The sequence below is a fragment of the Meles meles genome, chromosome 10, assembly GCF_922984935.1.
Source record: "Meles meles chromosome 10, mMelMel3.1 paternal haplotype, whole genome shotgun sequence".
Taxonomy (NCBI): Eukaryota; Metazoa; Chordata; class Mammalia; order Carnivora; family Mustelidae; genus Meles; species Meles meles.
Window position 1 is genome coordinate 57,725,434 of NC_060075.1, and position 18,788 is coordinate 57,744,221.

Here is an 18,788-nt window from a genome sequence, read left to right on the forward strand (position 1 = left end):
ATTAATTTGTCCATGCTGTAAAAATATATATAGGAACATTTAAGGAGATAAACACAAGCACAGCAAGAGCAAAATACAAGAGCAAAAATGAATCTTTTACCTACTGAGATCCAAGAATGGTTATTTGGGTTCCTGAAGCTATTCTTTGAGCTACACAAATCCAAAATAGGGAACGAGGAGTTTTGCTTCAAAAAGATCAGTTCTGACAGGAAGTTGCTCAGCTGCCTAGAAGTAAGTTACTGCTCTAATATCTTGGGATATAGCATGGTACAAAAGTCCAAGGTGCTGACATCCTGCAACGTCCTAGTTTGCCCGTGCAGCTGGGAAAAGAGAGGGCATTAGCACACGACAGTGCCCCAGCCCACAGTGCTCTCATTAACAGCACTCTGGGGTTGTTTCCATAGGTCCTTCAGCCATTCCACCACCATTACCTGTTCCATAGTAATCACCCGGCAAATCAGCAGAACCTTACAGACATAAAGAATTTGCCCAAGGATGATCTCTTCCGAACTTCTCAACAGCCCTTTGGAGTATACTGATAAGCCATTATTATTTCCATTTTACAGAAGAGGAACTGGAGTGTTAGAGAGTTTCAGGGATTTGGTCACAGACAGGTAGGTGGTAATATGGAAGGGCTTGTCTTCTGACTTTTAGCCAACTGTTCTCTGTAGCATCACAACGAATTACAGGCCACGCTAGCAGAGCTGCTTAAATAGCAAGACTGTGTCTACCAACACATTACAATTTCAGTAATGACTCATTGAGTAACAAGTCTCCTTTACTAAAGCACCTTTCTAGCCATTGAATAGACTGAACTCAGTCACACAAAAAACAATAAAATAAATAAAAAATTTGGAATGAATGTCTACATGAACTTTCACAGTTTAAGCTTTCATTACCTTAGACTTCATAGACCTACCACAATCTTTTTTAGTTTTTTAACTACAGTCTGAGCTTCTTACTATATATATTTTTTTCCTTATGGACAACTGGTATTATTTTGGACAATATGTCACTAAGAAAACAATGCTTTTGGGGGGGGATGGGTGGCTGGGTGACGGACATTGGGGAGGTTATGTGCTATGGTGAGCGCTGTGAATTGTGTAAGACTGATGAATCACAGACCTGTACACCTGGGGCAAATAATACATATGTTAATAAAAAAAAAACAATGCTTTTGTAATTTTGTAACTAGCGAAAACTATATCTCTCTAAAATATCTTTCTGAGAAATAGGCAACTTGTAATGCACAGCTCAGTCTACAAAGCCATTTACATTCATCTGCAGGTCCTTTCTTTTCTTAGTTGGAGCGATTATAGCCTCAATTCCACTAAAGAGTAGGTAGGCTCCATGAGCTGACTCAATTCGTAACATCTACTGTAAGAGAGTTTATTGGTGAAATAAACCTACTGTGCCAGGGCAGTGAGTATCATCAGACCCACAGTCTCTCTCTTATGCCTCAGAATGTGAAATTCTGTCATAATTTCATCTTTAGAGGAAAACACTAGAAAATTACTCTTAATACTTCATTTAATTCAACAAACTCTTATTAAGTACCTACAAAACATTCTATTACTCATTTTGGAAACCTCAGATTATATTTCACTTCTCTGATTCTTACATTTCCCACAAATAATCACCAAAGCCAGTACATTAATGTCTTAAAAAAATCTTCCATATCTGGGTCCTCCTTTCCATTTCAATGAATGCTACTTTGGCTTAAGTAATTATTTTTTAAGCTTTCGTTTGTTTATTTATTTATTTATTTGAAAGAGAGAGAGAGAGAGCAAGCGTGGGGTAGGGGGGGCAAAGAGAAAAGGAGAGGGAAATAATCTCAAGCAGACTACACACTGAACATAGAGCCCAATGAGGGGCAGAAGCCCAATGCAGGGCTTGATCCCATGACCCTGAGATCATGACCAGAGCCAAAACCAGGAGTTAGACACTTAACCAGCTGAGCCACTCAGGTGCCCCCCAAGTAATTATTCATTTTATATTCTTTATCAAGCCTTCAGTCTGACATCCCTGCCTCTAGGGACCATCTGAATGAATGAATGAATGAATGAATGAATGAATGAATAAAATTCAGTGACCTACATATTCTCCACTTGGTATTCATGTTCCTTCATAATTCATTTCTTCCCACCCCACCTTCTCTCCTTCCTTCTTTGTCTCACACATAAGTCCTGTGTTTCCAAGCAGCCTGTCATGATGTTCAACATTATTAAGGACGGGTGAGACACAGGCACCAAATAATCAACACAAACACTACCTGAATGGCTATAGTGAAGCACATCGGCTGACTATGGGTTCTGATCATTCCTGGGTAGTACCATTCATACTCAAATTTCCATGTTTTGGTACCTCTTTCTGCAAAGGATACTAATATCTCCTCTTCGTTACCTCCCAGACCAAATTCTTTAAGACTACCTTCAATGAGTATTCTTAACCAGCCACTCCAAGTAAAAGGTCAGCTTCCTCATCTATATTCCTTTCCACTATGTCTTGTACCATACCCATAAGGACACCCCTTGTGTTAGATAATAATAACCCCTCTTATGTTAGCCAAGTACTTTTATCCACCCTAAGACTATGTTCCTAACTTCAGGGGTTATACCGTGTTCATCTCAGTAATCCCCACACCTAACACAGCACCTAAAACATATAGATCCACAATAAATTCTTGATAAATGAGTCGACAAAGGGGAAGGGCTAAACTAATGAATCTATAGTTGCCTGGCTTTAGGGCAGAATCATTTATCTAATGTTTTAGTATGGAGCTCTGAAGGACTAGTACAAAGTCCTTGGATTTGAGTCAAAAAAACAAAAAAATACTCTACAGTTTGGGCCACCACCTAGGAAGACTAGACCCAGATGGGGTGGATACCTTCATGGATCGGGGAAGGCACCATACACCAAAAAACAAATTTTCCTATGAGTGACATTATTATCCAAGATACCGTCATTTTCTAGGCTTTTCGACTGAAGTGATTTCTCAGATCTCTGGAAGGGTTCAGCTTCTCACCTTACTAGCCTCAGCTTTTTCTCCTCTCAAGGAAATCCATTTCTTTATTAGACAAGCTCTATAAACTCCACAATTCTATCAAAATAATCAAACCACTATTCACCAAGACACAAGAGAATGGGATATAGAGATTTAAGAATCCTTTTTCCCCTTCAATTCTAGTAACAGAAGCAGGACTGTACAAATAATGCTCCTGACAATATTTAAAGTTGTCTTAAGCAACGGAACCCTGGAGACTCTGGGGACTGGGAAACTGATGCACATAACAAGAGCCACACCAATGATAAAGTCACGTGATTTAACCTCACCTAATACAGCAGACAACGGGTGCTCCACATCACCAAACACACTGGTAAACACTGGCACATCAGCCCCTTTTGGCTCCTTCTGGTCTCTGGGCAGTTACCTACGCAAGAATCCCCACCTGCTTGGTTTCAGTCCCTACCTGCTTATGGGATGTTTGCTGACTTCACCTTTGAGCACAGCAAAGAACAGAACGTGTCACCCAGAGAGCCACACATCTCACATCAATCTCCGTGCTTACATTTTGAGAGCAAATAATAAGCCCCACTCTAAGACTTTTAGGAGAGCCATTTAAGCACAGGCTACAATGTAGGTGTAATATAGAGCAGGGAATGCAGCTTGGGAGGTTAGTTATGCATGTATTTTGCATATTTAAGACGGAATTCAGTAGTCTATACTATAAATATAACTCAATGGTAACATCTAAAAATACATAACACAATCAGGAGTGGTCTGCTGGTTATTTCATTCCATAAGATGTTCTGCCAAGTACAGTACCTGCGCTAATAAAACAGACCTTTTCTCAGGGAGGCTTGTTTTTTTTAAAAACATTGGGCTTAGCCCCAGGGACTCCAGTACCCAAGGCATATCCTAAATGGCTTCTATATAATGAGAACCATTTTATCAAAAACTCTTAGTGCACTGATTTTTATTGGATCATCTTTGAAAGCCCCTACCTGCAACTTCCCTCCTTGGACAATAGGGAATAGGGGAGTCACAGCCACCATTATCATCAGTTTGAGTTTAAAACTAGAATCACAATACCCAGAAACTGCAGGACATACAAGGCTCCTTTTCAGTCATGGCAAAAGGGTTGTTAGAAAAAGAGCTTTGTCTACCTGTAAATACACACGAGACAGAAGTCCAAAATAGAATTGTGAAAAGGAAGTAATAGTCGAAGTGAAGGAACTTGTAACAGACAACCTCTGATACCTGGGCAGCAGGAGGGCTTTGTAACTCTTACACTATAACCTTCCCTGCAGAACACTGCCCGATCAAGCATGCTTAAAAGAACCTGGCTCCCGGTCTACTCCCTTGCCAGTGTGGAGGCACGGGTTATGATCAGCTAGCCAAACACAAAAGACCTTTATCTATCGCTGCAATTTAGATTGACATAGTTCTCTTTTCCAAACTTCAATATTGAATACATTTTTTTTAAATGTCTGTGATTTCTTTAATGCTGCAACTCACCTTTTGAAGATCTGATAATCCCTTCATGCAGCAAATTGCCCATGTAAAATGTCTCACTAGCTGGGTGGTATGGAAGTCAATTAACCTCTCTGAGCCTCAGATGCTTAAACATGAATTATTTAACTCACCAGGTCGTTGGGAGGCTTGGAAAAAATAAATGTAAAGTCATCGGTAAGGAGAAAGTGCACAAAAATGTTGACGATTATTATCATTATTAGTATAGGAACTGCGTTTTACTTCAGGCCAAGTTCTATCTCAGGAGGAATCTGCGATACACGGTGCCTCTCACCCTGGAACAGTTCTGAGGCACAGCTATTAATCTTTCTCACTCCACCAGGGTTACAACAGGGATCTAATTACTAAAGCTCTTCTCCTTTCTTTGCTTTTTTCTTTTAGAAGGCAAATGCACATTCTATGGAAATACAGTGTGCCATCCCTTGCTTGTGAATATATGCTATTTACCTTAGTCTTTCACTGACTGATGATGCAAAGATATTTTTTTTAAATCACTTCTTGGCTACTGATAGAAAGAAAAGCATAAGCATATCAAAAACAGTAAGTTAGGAACCATTATCATTTTGTAGAAATCGGAAAAGAAACAGGAAGTATAGACCCTAGCACTGTATAAATCCTTCTAAAAAGCACTTTTCTATTGTTTCAACAGATCACCTTGGGAATTTCAGTAGACTCTAAGGCCTCTCCCCCTATTTTGAGGAGGATTTCACTAATAATTTTACCTACTGTTCTATCTGTTGCTAGTGGTCAGTTCGATTTTAAGCCAGCCAAGAGGTACCTCCAGACACAGACATGCACCTGAGGGGAAGAAATGACAGCAGCAGAATTCCCACACAATGAAGAAGGGAAATAGGATGAGCCATGAGCCACGGGCCACTGCCAGAAGAGGGCAGGTATATGGGCTACCCTCCCAATCAATACCCACGTTGTCACTGATTCCTTTTACTCCTCATTTTCTATCTTTGACCCTGTTTTCTACTAGCCTTCTCCAGAATCTCTTTCAATTGAACAGGTCATTTACTTCATTGACCTCTTTCTGAAGAAACACCCCCCCCCCCTTAACTAATGAGTTGAACCAACCTCCCACCTTCCATCTTTGTCTTCTTCTCATCTCCTCCCAAAGAAATACAGTTTATACCTAAGATTTATCTCAGTTCCTTCCCTCTTGGGTTCTTTTCTTACCTAGGCTTTTTCTTTCTCTACAGAGGTTTTGTTTGAATACACACTGATATCTTAGGATACCCCTCAATTTCCAGAATACATGGATATGTAAGAAATAAATCATTTCTTGAACTTTACCCTACCAATTATTACTGACTTTTCTGACACAAACCTCGCATTTATATTCAGGTTAAGATGAACCCCAGTTCAGTGTACGTGGGTGGCTCAGTCATTTAAGTGTCTGCCTTCAGCTCAGGTCATGATCTCAGATTTCTGCTCTGTGGGGAGCCTGTTTCTCCCTCTCTCTCTGTGGCTCCCCCTGCTTGTGCTCTCTCTTGCTCTCTCGTTTGTCAAATAAATAAATAAAATCTTTAAAAAAAAATAGGAAAGATCAACTCAGGTTCATGCCACACAAGAACAACAGTTTTAACGATGCTTAAACGTAATGTGTACGTACTAGGTGCTCACTAGGAAGGTTCAGTACACAGCCCAGAGGGTGGCTCGGATAGATCCTGCCTCACAGATTTCACACCCAGGATCTCCAATAGTGTGATCCAAGGACTCCCCTGAAAATGCAGATTCAGATATTTGGCACTGATCTAAGAACCTCCTAGATTAGAATCTTTGGGACAAAGGCCCAGAAACAGTGTTTTTAACAAGCTTCCACAATGATTCTTAACTGAGCTACAACATGAGAACCACCACATATATGAACAATTAAGAAATAAAATAACAAAACAAAGAGAGAGAGAGTAACACGGTGAACAAGTGCACTGGCTTTATAGTCTGATTGACCTTAATGTACATTGCACCTTTCTGATTTTCTTACTGCATTCTCACAGGGAAATTATTTTACTACTCTGACTTTCCTTTTGCTCACAGTAAGTTGCTGACTCTAAGACCAACTTGTAGGGACAAAAAACAATATATTTAAAATACTTAGCACAGTGCTCAACCAATGTGAGATATCGCTCTGACAATAAGGGCTCCTGTATTGCAAAGTGGCCCCGGAATTGGGAAACACTACAGGCTTAATAGGCATCATTTCCTAAAAGGAACAGGATAGCACAAACACAAAGGACTTTGGGAGCTTTCCCTGGACTTCAGAGGTAGAAGGGAGAAGGTGCCTTGGAAGAGCTAGCATACAGCTTTAGGGTACTGAATATTATTCAAACACACACAGTTGGCCAACATGTCCTCCTTCCCGTGAAGCTTCCTAAGTCCTAACCTCAGTGAATTGTAAATAGCGTCAAGAAACAATTTTAAAATTACCTTGCTGTGTCCTTCAACTATTTCGTGATGAAAATGATATTTGTATTCCCATACCATAAATTATTTTCAGTGTTAAAATAATCCTCCAAGTTATCTCAAGCTCTGTGCTCCTAATAGGATCTTGGTAGTTTGTTTCATGCAGCACATTCCATTCCCCAAAAGATGACAGAACTTTAAACAGACTGCTTCTCAAGTACACCACATTCTTTATATACAGAGTGATAGTGCTGACTCCCGCCAAGAGGGGTATTCTGGATGGTGACACTATTATTGCTGATGGGTCACAGGTTTCCTATCATCCCTAAGAGGAACTGTGTGAGAGACGTCCAGTGAGGGCTGGGAAGGCTGACTTTAGCCAAGATGAAGATTGACCTGCTCCAGGAAGCTAGCTGGCTCATGACAGGATCAAGAGACTTGATCCCATTAGCAAAACACACTAATCAATTAAGCCAACTCACTGAGCCAATCTTATTAAACCTCATTATTCCCATGAAGAATAAAGACCAATTCCTACTCCATTTCAAAAAATGGAGAGAAGTTTCAAATTATAAAACTTGCCAAAATAAGTTAATAATTACTGAGTATATAAATACAACCTCAGAACTCAAACTATGCACTCAATCCACAGGACATTTATCTCCTCTGAGTGAAAAACCCTCCTTAGACACTGAGTATCTGCATAAAAACAAAGGGGCTAAACCAACTCATTTTACTGCAGGCAACTTCTATTAATGTCACATAGGCGAAGAGATGCAGCCTTTGCTTTCATATTCCAGTTCTACAGGAAAAAATATTCACATATATATGTATATATATACACACATATTAAAATAGACTGAGACAGATCAACACATATAAATAGCTCAATGCAACATCTGTAGCAGTCCTTAAGATTGTATTAAAGTCCTTGCTGTTTATCAGGTTGGTAAATCATATCAGCTCCTAGTTATTTAAATTGCCAGTTGCTGGGCAACCACATCTTCTGTCAACTGTCATTCACTCTTAAGTTCCTCTGCAACAATCCTTTAAGAAAAAAAATAGTGAAAAATTCTTGAGATGCTTATTTTGGGCATCAGAAATGCACTTAATTTTATCCCTGAGCTTAAAGAGCCTGAGACTTGAGTGATATTGAGAAAATAAACAGGTTCAGTGAGTTGGAAGAGGGCCAGTATATGGTACAGGTAGTGATGTGGATGAGTACTCAGAAAAGTTGAGAGATTATGTGAAAGGAAGTTTCTCTTTTGGGACCTTGGTCCACAATAAAGGCATGTAAGTGACAGAAGCTTTCCAAAAGAAGATATGGACTCTGGGGAAAATCAGTGATTCTCAACAAAACTGATGTCTAGTTATTTTTATAATCATGCACTCATCACTGAAGCATGAATAAGCATTATAGTCACAGGAATCAACCACTCCTTGCTTCTGACCAAAAAAAAAAAAAAAAAAAAAAAAGTTACAAATAAAATAATGTACTACCATCTCATGAAAATTTCTACTATGAAAATGTTGTTTTATTTTCTTGGATATAAATCAGCAACCATTATTTTACTCAGCACAAGAGTTAAGTTATCTAGTAATAGTGTAAAACTTCTCTTCAAGGTTAGGTAGACTCCTCAGCCATGAAAATAATATAATGCAGTAACGATGCAACTCACTGTATCAATACAAGTAGTTCTAGAATTGGGGCTCCCTGTCTCTCTGGGCCTCAGTTTTAAAATATGATTTCCCTGATATGAGGAAGTGGAGATGCAGCATGGGGGGTTAGGGGGATAGGAGAAGAATAAATGAAACAAGATGGGATTGGGAGGGAGACAAACCATAAGTGACTCTTAATCTCACAAAACAAACTGAGGGTTGCTTGGGGAGAGGGGGGCTTGGGAGAAGGGGAGTGGGGTTATGGACATTGGGGAGGGTATGTGCTATGGTGAGTGCTGTGAAGTATGTAAACCTGGCAACTCACAGACCTGTACCCCTGGGGATAAAAATACATTATATGTTTATAAAAAAAAAAATTAAAAATTAAAAAAAAAACTATATCACCCCCTGAAGTTCTTCTAAGCAATAAAATTTCATAAACTCATCAACCTTTAAATTATATAGTTCTCAACAGTCACAGCCTATATAAAACTGAGCCGACCCAATAAATCAGACTTGTGTTGCTACATGTCATAAATACAGAAACATATACGTCTGGAAACAAAACAAAACAAAATATTAAAAGGAACAATTCACTCTGTTGCACAAACATTTAAAAAGTAAAAAGGAATATCTTCATGACTTCAGGTAGAACAGTATTTCTTCAAGACAAAATTTGTCAACTTTGAAATTAAAACCCTTGTGCAATCAAAAAAGCTCTTGAAAAGGGTAAAGATAAATGACATTGAGGAAAAAATATTGCAATGCAAATAACCAACAAAGAATTAGGAACGGGAATATTTTAAGAACACCCATGAATCAGTAAGAAACCAAAACAAAACAAAAAAAGAACAATTTGGGAAAAGGAAAGGAATGGGCAATGAACTGAAGGGAGAATTTCAGCAGCCAATGATTATATGAAAAGATGCTCAATGAGATACCAATCATACTCGTCAAATAGGATATCATTTTTAAATCGTATAATCCTAGTGTTGGCAAGGATATGAAACAACTGAGATGTCATACATTTCAGAGAGTATATTCTAAGCACACACCACTTAGAATAGAAACTTAAAACTATGTAGTCAAGAGGAAGATTTATAACACCCTATGACCTGTGGGAGGCAGAATAATGATGCCCCAAAGATGTTCATGACCTAATTCCCAGAACCTGTGAATATGTTACATAGCAAAGGGGGTGAAGGTTGCAGATGGAATTTAGTTTGCCAATAAAGTAACCTTAAAATAGGGAGATTATTCCAATTATTCAGGTGGCCTCAATGTATTCACAAGTGTTCCTAAAAGTGGAAGACCGAGGCAGAAGAAAGTCAGACGGAGATGTAACCATGGAATAACAGAGCTGCAGCAATGTCAGCTTTGAAAACAGAGGAATGAGGCCACAATCCAAAGAAATTGTGCACTCTTTACAAACTATGAAAGCAAGAAAGAAAAAAAAAACTATGAAAGCAAGAACCAGATTCTCCCCTAGGGGTTCCATAAGAAATACGGCTCTGCCAACATCTGAGTGTTAGCCCACCGAGGCCTGTGTCAGACTTCTAATCTCCATAACTGTAAAATAATAAATTTGTGTTGTTTGAAGCCAGAGGTTTGGGGTAATTTGTTTCAGTAGCAATACGAAACTAATAAATGACCCAGCAATTATTCTCATAGGGAAATTCTCCCATGTGACTGGTTGGGCAAAATCACAAGAATGTTCATAGCAAGATTATTTAGAACAGAAATTTTGCAAACAATCTAAATGTTCATCAACAGGAAAATGAATATATGAATGCTGTACTAATATAAAATAAAAGAATACTCTACAGTAATTAAAAAAAAGACCTTTAGCTAGATATGTCAACATGAATACATTTCAAAACTTATTGTAAATTAGTGAAATAACAAGCTCAAGTATTATTTATATAGCATACCCTTCGTAGAAGTTTCAAGAACATACAAAATGATATGGTAATATTTGTGGATAAATATATTATGGCTAACGAATAAATAAATGGGTAAGAATGATAAACACCATACCCCCAACAGTGGCTATCTCTGAGTGACTGAAATGAACAAAGCCCTTCAAATACATCTTAAATACTTTACTTCATAAAACAAAAAGTCCTGAGGTAAACAGAATAAAATGTAAAGATCTAACAGGGACATATGTGTAGATGACTATTAAATTTATTATTCATATTTTTCTCCATTACTGAAATATTTTTACAATAGATAGCATATGCTTCAATGATGTGCTTCCCGCATGTCCACTGGCAAAGGGGCAACTCAATTCTCCCCAAGTTCACAGAAAATGATCTCACCCAAGGAAGCATCCCTATTAACTTGCCAATTAAATGACAAAAATACCAAAAAGCAAATATCAATATTTGACCCAATTTTTGTAACCTTCCAAACGTACACTGAAGTAAGCAGATTTTTGTTTTCATTTTCATTTTAAGCAATTTCATCTTACCTCTGAAAGTCAAGAAGTAATTCACATTGGGAGGACTTCTTCTGAGTGTCTCCAAATAGGCACACCCAGGTGTGAAGAGGTCTATTTGTAAGTGGGTATTTCTGAAATGGACCATAATAAATATGCTGTCACCTTTCAGACCAAAAATTGAGATGGTTCATTTAGAAATACAGTGTTTAAATAAGTTGTCAGATGAAATGATATTCTAATTATCATCATCAAAATCCTCCATCAATATGAATTAATAAGCCTATTTGCTAGAGACCCAAATAAGGAAAAATAGAAATCTCCTTTCTGTGGTTTAATATGTTCCCTTGATTTATACTTCTATTGAATATGTTTCAGTTCCTACTTTTATCTTTTTTAAGCGCCAATTCTTTAAATCCCTGAGAGCATTAAGATTAGGAAATGACTATTCCGCTTCTTAGGAAAATATAAGAAATGAGGGGGTTTTCCATTTTGACTGTTTTTCCTCCTGGACTAAAAAACTTTAACTCTTTCTCTAGAAAGCATCTGTAACTTAAAATATTGGCACTAAATTGTTTTTGCTAGAAAGAAAATTCTAAGAATAATGTATAATAAATATGATTAGTGAGAGTAAAAGCATTATGCTACAGTTGTTATTAACATAAAGCTTATTTAACCTCTAAAAAGCCAAGATCCCTTTCTTTAAAGCCTGAGAAAGTTTAATTATATTTAGTTCTGGATGGCAGAAGTTTAATACCTGTGCCTGCCAAAATACCAACCACAACATAAAAAGCAATCATAGCACCTCTAAAGAAAAACATGTTCCTTTGTTCTTTCCCCGACCTAGCCAAGCCTGAATCCAGATAATATACTCCAATCAAGGGGCACCTGGGTGGCTCAGTGGGTTAAGCCTCTGCCTTTGGCTCAGGTCATGATCTCAGGGTCCTGGGATCGAGCCCCGCATTGGGCTCTCTGCTCAGTGGGGAGCCTGCTTTCTCTTTCTCTCTCTCTCTCTCTCTCTCTCTCTCTGCCTGCCTCTCTCCCTACTTGTGATCTCTGTCTGGTCTGTCTGTCAAATAAATAAATAAAATCTTTAAAAATATATATATATATGCTTCAATCAACAATTCTGAATATCTGAGGCACCTGGGTGGCTCAGTGGGTTAAGCCTCTGCCTTCGGCTTAGGTCATGATCTCAGGGTCCTGGGATCAAGCCCCAAAGCCGGTCTCTGTGCAGCAGGAAGCCTGCTTCTCCTCTCTCTCTCTGCCTGCCTCTCCGCCTACTTGTGATCTCTGTCTGTCAAATAAATAATTATAAAAAAAAAATTCTGAAAATCAGAAATGAAGACATGCCATTATTATGCTTAAAATAAAAGATAAACAAACAATTCCAATTTATTTTAATTTATATAATACTATTTGGGGTATTACTAGACCAAGAACTATCATCTGAAAAGCAGTGACTTAAGAATTAGTCCAGGCAGATAACTGCTTCTAATCAAAGCTTATCTCATTAACTGATGCCTCACATTTATGTAGAGCATTGCTACCTACAGTATTCCAGAATCACTTTCCCTTTCATAATCTTTTTTCCTTCTGTTTCCCTTTTCTCCAACCAATCAGCGTGAAGACACTTGGGTTGGTGAATCAACATTCTTCCATATTTTCTACATGTTCCTTCTCCAGAGAAATGTCATCTCTTATTCTTATCCACTTCTTCTGAGGGGTCTTCCTTCTCTGGCTGGGATCATTTCCTCTTCAAGCACCTAGGTCAAGTTCCTAGGTCAAGCTCCCTAAACTCAATGGAGGAGGGATCTCTGAAACTATCTTGGCTGCTTTTTTCTCCTCTAGATGGAATTCCCCACTCACCTCTGACACACAGATCACCTCTACCCAAACATATCCCTTATCAAAAACTCATCAAATCCTTCCAGTGATAAGTAGCTTATAGGCATTTAAAAGGTGTTCTCTACAGGGAGTTGAGATATGCCTCTCTGTAAATTTATTTATTGCTTTACTTCGTTCTTCTTTGGGTGATCCAAAAATCTGTTATGTCCTATATTCATTTGATTATTTGAATGCTATCATGTTTCCTTCAAATTGCAATTAAATACAATCTGTTTTTCCAAAAAATCCTTTAGCCTTAATACTTTCAGCCCCATAACATGCACACCTCCCACTATTGATCGATATTAAGCTACAGTATGACTGACAGATGCCTGGAGAGTATAATGGTATATATGAAATAGCACAACCCTTCCCATTCAGTCAGTCTAAGAGCAAACTACCACTCTCAGTCCCAACACATCACCCTGGGTTTATTATTTCATATTATTTATCTCCAATAACATTATCTCATTTATTTGTTGCTTCTTACTGGGTATGTGTCTCCCACTGCCAGACTACAATGTTATGAAAGTGAAGATGCCATCCATCTAATTCATAGGAACCAGAGAAGAGACCTGACATATGATAGATAGCCAATATATACTGTTGACTCTTTGAATGAAATCCACCTAAAATACTGCTTAACAATTTTCACCTGACATATTCATAGATGTTCAAGGATCTCTCATTGACTTAAATCATATAATGCCTAAGTGCCAGCCATAAACTGCGGAAATACAAAATAAGTGAAACTTAAGTCTTTGTGGATAGGGAGAGTCTCAAAGTTGGTGATGACAAGGTTAAATTCTGGAAGAGGAACAGAAAGATTTCATTCAAAACATGTATTTGTAACAAACACTCAGCACTGCCATGCCATTCTGCTTCAATTTTTTAGACTTCAGGAGATTTGAGACTTCAAGCAGTTTGGAAAAAAATGTATTATAGGTACAGGGAGCAGCATTGGTGAACAATGTAGAAGAGAAAGGACATTCTAGGAACTGCTAGTCAACTAAGGTGATGGCTAAGGAGAAAGTGGGGAGGCAAAATGCAAACAGTGGACTAGGAGTTATCAGGGCAGATTATGAAGAGGGCAGTGGGAGCCTCTGAAAGGATTTAAATAAGAATATGACCTGATCAAGCTAACATTGAGAAAAACAGAAAATGCTAGTGTCAGAATGGTGCACTCAGCAGAGGAGGGTATGAGTCGGGCCAGGAAGAAGGGTAAGAAGCTGCTGCAGAATTCCAAAGAAGAGATGACAAGAGAGTGGGATATGAGGATTGGGGGTAGACCACAGAGAAGGGAGCACACGAAGATTCAAGGCAGGAGAGCCAACAGGGCCAAATGATAAAAGGGTGAGAGAAAAGGGAAGTCAAAGGTGACCCCCAAACTTTCTTTTTTTTTTTTTTTTAAAGATTTTATTTATTTGACAGAGATCACAAGTAGGCAGAGAGGCAGGCAGAGAGAGAGAGAGAAGGAAGCAGGCTCCCCGCCAAGCAGAGAGCCCGATGCGGGGCTCGATCCCAGGACCCTGAGATCATGACCTGAGCCGAAGGCAGAGGCTTTAACCCACTGAGCCACCCAGGTGCCCCGACCCCCAAACTTTCTGACTTGGTGAAACAGAGGAGACCCAGTCACAGAAATCAGGAATCAATAATAGTACACAAGAAGCTCAGAAGCCTTCACTTTCCTTAACAGAGGAAAGGAAACACATCAGTATGCTAATGGTGCCCTCTGAGAACTGGTTGTGTTTTTGTTTTGTTTTTTAAGATTTATTTATTTATTTATTTATTTGACAGAGAGAGAGAGATCACAAGTAGACAGAGAGACAGAGGGAGAACCAGGCTCCCCGCTGAGCAGAGAGCCTGATGTGGGGTTCGATCCCAGGACCCTGAGACCACGACCTGAGCTGAAGGCAGAGGCTTAACACACTGAGCCACCCAGGCGCCCCGAGAACTGGTATTTAAAATGATCTTATCTCTTAGCCATTTTTTTTAATTTCTAAATTTTCTTTAAAAAATGTATTATAACCAGGTCTTTTTATTTCTAATTTTTTTTTCAATAAAACTCGTATTGTTATTTTGCTTATTTACTTTCCACTGAAGAGTCTGAAAGTCATTAAAATTGAAACTAGATGACCCATGTGGATAGATTTGGGGGTTTGGAGATTTTGTTTTTTGGCATAAATATAATCAGCAATGTAAGACTGTGGTACTACCAGGAAGTCATATCAACGAAGGCTTTTTTCTTATTCTAATGTGGTTATCTGCCATATGCAAGAAAATGTTTGTGTCATGCTATGACAAGTTCATATCACGCACAGCCAAACTGTGCACAAAATTAATAGGTAAAATAAAAGGGAAACTCACTTCCTCTAAACTAATTTAAGTTGCTTTCAGTTTTTTTTAGTTACAGCAGCAACTCATCTCACTTACATACTTAACATCTTGACACGGTAATTTAAAAAGATTCTGTCATCCCTGCCAATAAACAGAACTCTTATATAACAGACCATCTTCATAAGAAGTTGACCACAAGCACCACATAATACATGGAGTTTTTTTCAAAAGTGTCTTAACAACTATAGACAGTTGTATGGCAAGGGTTAATAAGCAGTCTAACTCCATCTCCTGATTTCTTTGAGGACATTTTTCTCCAGGTTTTGGAAAAAAAATATCAGTAGTATTTGCTACAAAATGCAAATATGCCCCTATAGAGATTTATTCATTTATTGATAAGTCTAGGTGCACGGAATACACCAGATTACAAGAGATGAGGGGGAAAAACTACCTGCTTTTGTGTAACTTACCTTTGGGTGAGAAAGCAGCAGAGGGTAGAGTTTTCAAAATATTTCCACAAGAATTCTATAAATCTAAAGGACCAAAGAGTGGAACTGAAGGACCTTGGTGGGACTGAATAGCCAACAACTAAATCCAATGCTTCTGCACATTCTGCGGATATAATGGGAGATTTTATCGGAAAAGGCCCCTTCAGCTTGGTGCGGTGTTTGCCGCTGTAGGTCTGCTCCACAGACTTGGGGCCAGGAAGAGCTGGAATCACAAGTCGTGAGCATAAAACAGAATATTGTTGACCTGTCATACCCTTGGGTTTGTGTCGGGGGTAGAGGGGGGAGGATGACTGGGTTCCTCTTCAAGGAAGTAAAGGTCAGCGGCCCTATGGGCCACCGGAGATGAGCAGCAGAGGACAGGATGAGCTGAGAGGCTCTCAAATTCACCTGGGATGAGCTGGTCCCCAAAAGCACAAAACTATAAGGCCAGTTGTCCCTTCTGTTCAAAGAAGAGAAACAGCTGGGAATTAAGAGAACACTATTTTCCCTGCAAGATGAAGAAAGGACAACAAAATTCTACGCGGCGATGCCGACCTCATCCCAATAAAAACAGAAGAGATTCTCAAGTGGGCTGGGACAGTGTCTAAGACTCCAATGCATGCACTTAATGTTCAAACATGCATTTTTTTCAAAAGAGAGAAGAACCTCAAAGGTAAGAATGAGAACTGCCAGAAAGGGTAGGAAGGAAGAATAGGAAAGGTGAGGGGTCCCCCTGAGGGTTACTCCTTTAATTATTTTGGAAGCACCTTATTTTTTAAGGTAGAGTTTCACTGGGTCAAATTAAGTTACTTTTTTAGGCCAAATCCCTTCCATAGCCCCATATAGCAGGTGGGGAAATGGAGGACATCCTTAGACCTGTGGGTTCTTTGTAGCTTAGCCCCATTTTTTTCTAAGCAACAGAAGAGTTACTCCTACACAGACAGCAGATGGGGGTGGGATTCTTCAGATAGTAAAATTCTAATTTTACTCAATTAGAATTTAGGGAAAATCCCGAGACAAGGAAAGACTAGGATCAATTTTGAAAATTAAGAAACTAAGGATTTGAGGCAGTTGGGTGGCTCAGTCGTTAAGCGTCTGCCTTCAGCTCAAGTCATGATCCCAGGGTCCTGGGATCAAGTCCTGCATCAGGGTCCCTGCTCGGCGAGGAGCCTGCTTCTCCCTCTCCCACTCCCCCTGCTTGAGTTCCCTCTCTCGCTGTGTCTCTGTCAAATAAAAAAACAAAATCTTAAAAAAAAAAAGAAGAAAGAAAGAAAAAGAAACCAAGGATTTGGGGGCACCTGGGTGGCTCAGTCAGTTGCACTTTGGCTCAGCCTTTGGCTGAGGTGGTGATCTCAGGGTCCTGGGATCCACACCTGCATCAGACTCCCTGCTCAGTAGGGAGTCTGCTTCTCCCTCACCCCTCCCCCTGCTCTTGGGTACTCTCTCTCTCTCAGATAAATAAATAAGATCTTTAATTTTAAAAAGAAAGAAAGAAACAACGGTTTTGTGTAGGGAAATTGGTGAGGGAACAGAAGGCAAGCTGAGGACAAAGCAGAAGCTGACATCCCCAATCCCCCCACCCTGGGATATATGTGACATTCCTCAGTGACATTTCCTCCTAAAGGAAAAACAAATAGTTAACTTGTAGAGATCACAATCCTGCAAGACCTGAGTCTCCCTCAGTTTACAAATATCCTAGTGATTTTTTTTTAAAGATTTTATTTATTTATTTGACAGAGAGAGAGATCACAAGGAGGCAGAGAGGCAGGCAGAGAAAGAGGGAGAAGCAGGCTCCCCGCCAAGCAGAAAGCCCAGGACCCTGAGATCATGACCTGAGCTGAATGCAGTGGCTTAACCCTCTGAGCCACCCAGGCGCCCCATCCTAGTGGTTACAAGGAAGACGTTTTCTTATCAATAGCCTAACTTCCAAAGACCCATAACTCAGTTCCTAAAGCCCTAACATCATCCTCCCCTCCATAAAACTGAGGGAGGCTGAGGCCAAGGGAAATGGAAATGAAGTTAAATTTCTTCTAAACCTAAAGCTCATTGATAAGGACGCATGATAGCAGGAGTGTGACATTCCTCCACGAAGCTCCCAACTATTTTACTGTTAACATCTTACTAAAAGGAAAAACCACCTTAACTTGACAATGGCAAGGCCTCTGGTATCTTGTAGGTTCTCTTTAGCAGACTAAAGTTCTTTCAAACCCTCCTTTTTTCCTTACCTCCCTCCAATACCACTGTATATAATCTGCAACCTCTCACAACCCAGTGCAGGGGCTCTTTCTGACCATGGTCCTGTCCCCGTGCTTTAATAAGCTACCATTTTGCACCAAAGTTGTCTCAAGAATTCTTTTGGTCATTGGCTCCGGACCTCACCCCACCAAACCTCACTTATATTCTAAAACTTCATCAAAATCATGATTCAATAACTGATAGAGTATTGTAGGCCCTATCCATTATTTGCCTTCTATATTCAAAACTCTGCTTACATGATATTTAAAGTCTATAAGGCAAATGTTTTTTTTTCTAAAAAATAGTCTCTTAGAACAAGACCAGGGCTGTGGTCTTTCAACTTAGTAATAATGAAATGACACAAGTAACTAAGAATAAAGGATATATGAAAATGCAAAGAAGTAAAAGATGGGCCCCAAGCCCACTCCATGCCCCCCCAGCACTCTGATAGCGCTACAGATTCTGCACCAAAAAACACAAAGCACCTCTGAATGCCCTAGCAGTTTAACCTTTTCTATGATGAACGAGGCTGTCTCAGTATCTATACCACAAGTACCCTGGAGGGTTGAAAACTTGCTCTATTTATTCAGGGATGTTAGTGCTGAATGTTAGAACTTCATATTAGAACTTAATGTTCCTTTCTGAACACCGAAGTTTTAAACACTATTACTATGCAAAATTTTGTGCCCAACCAAATGAGCAGCTCAGAACAGAGCACTGCCTGTGTGCTCTGATGGGTTTTTAGACTCTATGCACCTGGGATCAGAGGCAGGATTTTCAGATAATTTTAAAGCCCTTG

General features: G+C 39.3%; 1 protein-coding gene across 3 annotated transcripts in view; it reads right to left on the reverse strand.

The window, feature by feature from the left end:
- The window catches only part of HDAC9 (histone deacetylase 9), a 927,746-nt gene that overhangs the window by 858,773 nt on the left and 50,185 nt on the right, over positions 1-18,788 (reverse strand). For all 3 annotated transcript variants that reach the window (XM_046020997.1, XM_046020994.1, XM_046020996.1), the window contains exon 2: positions 11,076-11,176. The gene's annotated coding sequence lies outside the window, so the exon portion shown is untranslated. The remainder of the gene's footprint in view (positions 1-11,075; positions 11,177-18,788) is intronic.